Below are 3201 nucleotides of genomic sequence, written 5' to 3' on the forward strand. Positions count from 1 at the left end.
TCTCCTTCAGCCTGCCTATTCTAGGTTCCTAGGGAAGTGAAATATTGCCCTGCCTCAGTCTTGCACTACCTACTGACCTAGCTAAATTTCTATCCCGCTCTGATTTTGTTTATCTTAGATGACTAAAGGCCATAAACCCTTCTGGGGAGGGCATGTCAGTGGTACCAAAATTGGCTGGATCTAAAATGGCTGCCAGAGTGACCACCAGTCAACCTGCAACTCCATTATGATCTCACCTGCATGTTCAATGACACACTCACCAGGGCTGCGACAGTCAATAATTTCTATGACGATGACCTAAAAGAACCATAAAAGGAGCAGAGAGAGGCGGCATCTACATTCCTGTAAAAGACATGATTAATCTTCCTCATTATTAGCCTACCCCTGACTCCATTTCTCTTAGCCTGCAACTACAGCCCCCCTGACCCCAGAGAGGTTGAGAAGTTGATTCGTGAATTTTATTTCCCACTTCTATTCTTGACCAAAAATAAAAATATCCATCGCTTCTCAATCAGCGCTCAGTCTTGTTATTGTTTCCACAATTCCAAGGGAAAAAGAACCCAGTTTGGGGTCAGAAACTGCTAACAGGAACACAAAAATGCATCCTTTGTGGGTAACGGATGTTTAAGACAGGCAGGCAGGAGAGGGTTAGAGAAGCCAAAGGCAGCTTGCTTTGGTTCTTTCCCTCCCTGACACAGAGCCTGGCTTCCCTCCCAGGCAGGATCACAGTGCCTTCTTCCCGGGACTCCTGCATGTGAAGACACCAGTGGGCACCTTCTGGTAGTTTATTATTATGCAGTTCGTTTCATCTCATTTCCTTCCTGTTTTGTACAGACTGATTTCCCCTTTGCTGACTCTGTCAGCTGAGTTCAAAACCAGGGTCAAAACTGTGCTCACAACACAAATGGCTTCTTGTGAACCCTGGCTGGGTTTTGGGAGGCGATTGCCAGGCTTTTAGTTCCTTATGAAGTTTCCCTGGCCACAAAGGAGCCTTGTGTGTGACCAAATGGTGCTGGGTGTGAGCCCAGCTAGGCCTGTTATACGGTGAGTTGTCTCTGATGCTTTCATGGCCTGCAAACTCTCAATCTTGGAGGGTGCTGTGACCTTAAAGTGACCTTCCCTGTGAGAAAAAAAAAAAAACAAAACAGCCAGACATGGTTGTGCTTGCCTATAATCTCAGCACTCTGGAGGCTGAGTCAGGAGGGTCATGACTTCAAGACCAGATTGGGGTACAAAATAAGACCCTGTCTCAAAAAAAAAAACCCTAACAAATTTTGACATAGCCAAGTAAAACAAAAATCAAAATAAAACGAACTAACCTCTGATTTTCCTGGGGAGTGCCCAGTTGGCAATTATCAGTGATTGAGAACAAATTAGAGAGTCTTGGAAAGCCCATCCCCTCAGTATTTAGTGCTTGGGAAATTCTATTTCAGATCTTTGAGAGAATAGAAAAGGATTCCAGTGAGTATTCCTAATTTGAAAAATCTGTTCTTCAATTTTCCTTCTTAATCCTAGAGATACTTTTTTTTAATAACAGGGACCTCTTATGACCATATGTCAAATGTGTAAATTCAAATTTAGTAGGATGCCCACAAGGCAGCACATAGGCTGGTCTTATGGCAGTTTTGGTCAGGGTGATTCACAGGCCTCGGGGAACTAACCAAAGCCTACCTTTTGGCCCAGTTTCCTTGTCACCCTACAGGAATGTTTTACCTTTGAAGGGCTGGAGGGGTTTGGGGTGGAATCCAGGGCCTGACCTGCCAGGCAAGTGCTCTACCACTGAGCTCTCCTCCCAGGCCCTGTCCCAGTACTTTTTATTTTTATTTTTTGGTAGTACTGGGGTGAACCTTCACAATGAGCTACATACCCAGCCCTAACACTAAACTATCCCCTCCAGGCCCAGTATTTTTTTTTTTCCAGTATAGGGACTCAAACCCAGGGCCACCACACTGAGCTACACCCTCAGCCCTTTTTTAATTTTTCAATTTTGAGATAGGGTATTGCTAAGTGGCTAAATTGCCCAGGTTGAGCTCTAACTTGTAATCCTCCTGCCTCAGCCTCCCAGAGTACTAGGATTACAAGCTTGTGCCACCACGCCTGGCTTGTTCTTTGATTACATTGTGGAAACTGGACATAGGATACAGTATCAAACACGTGTGCCTTCCAAGTCTGACTGTGCTGCGTGCAGCTGTGACCCTAACCAGGTTACTTAGTCTCAGTAAGCCACAGGTTCCTAGGTTGTGAGCGTAGAGCAATGGTTTGATACTGTCAGGGACGTTTATAGGATTGCTTAAAAAGTACATTCCCTGGGTGCGTATAACACCAGAAGTTTTTCTGACTTCTTAAAGTAAGAGCTTCTGAATTCCGGGAGAACTCCAGGAATGCAGAATTCTTTCAGGTCTAAGCCAGTATAGGCCCCAGACAGGAAGCTAACAACGGAATTTATCCGACGCTATTATATCGGTTTTCTAACTTCATCTGCAGAAGCAGTGAGCCGTTAACCCCTGTACCGCAGGATGTGCCGGGTAGGTGGAGGGGTGTCCAGGAATACCTGGCAAGGAATTTGGATGTAGGGTTTTACCAAGCAGAAGATTTAAGAGCCAGAATGGCTTCACAGCGTCACCTGAGCGGTTACCGCCTAGACACCCGGGGAGCGCGCCCCCTAGGGGCGCCCAGGAGCAGAGCGACCGGCCTCGCTGAGAGTCCGACTCGGGTTTCTATTTGAAAACTTTCTGCTTTCTTAGGCAGCGTCTCTCTGCCCGAGATCTTGGGGCTCTCCGACGCACACCTTCGCTGAAATCCCAAGCGGTCGCCGCCAGAGGGCAAGATGACGACCGGGTAGGATCAACACTGTTAGGGAGGAGTCCCTGGGATGAAGAGGTTCCGGGTGCAGATGCCGGTAAGTTGCCGGGCCCCTGATTTCAGTGCAAAGGTATCCAAATCCCTCACTCATCACTCGAAGCAACTGTACTGGATCTAAATATTACTATTTAGGGTGTTCAGGGCCTGGGACTCTCATTTCTGCCAGGTGTGCGTTCATCCCCTTATTTCAGTCCTGAAGGAGAGGTTTCTGCGGGGCGAGGGGGGGAGATGGGCGCAAAGGCGCTTGCTGCCCGCCTGGCTCCGCTTGGGGCTGGGGCACCGCAGCGCCGGGTCCTAACGAGCATCTGGGGGTGCGTGGCCTCCGGGAGGAGCCTCTCC

General features: G+C 48.0%; 1 protein-coding gene across 5 annotated transcripts in view; it reads left to right on the forward strand.

Annotated features, from left to right (window-relative positions):
* Positions 1 to 2821: 2821 nt before the first annotated feature.
* Positions 2822 to 3201, forward strand: part of Rubcnl (rubicon like autophagy enhancer) — a 41842-nt gene continuing 41462 nt past the window's right edge. For 4 of the 5 annotated variants that reach the window (XM_010637013.3, XM_010637019.3, XM_010637022.3 and 1 more), the window contains exon 1: positions 2823 to 2899. The gene's annotated coding sequence lies outside the window, so the exon portion shown is untranslated. Of the gene's footprint in view, positions 2900 to 3201 lie in introns of all 5 variants that reach the window. The other variant, XM_010637014.2, reaches the window with a different exon arrangement.

The sequence above is a fragment of the Fukomys damarensis genome, unplaced genomic scaffold, assembly GCF_012274545.1.
Source record: "Fukomys damarensis isolate Sample0158 unplaced genomic scaffold, DMR_v1.0_HiC HiC_scaffold_38, whole genome shotgun sequence".
Classification (NCBI taxonomy): domain Eukaryota; kingdom Metazoa; phylum Chordata; class Mammalia; order Rodentia; family Bathyergidae; genus Fukomys; species Fukomys damarensis.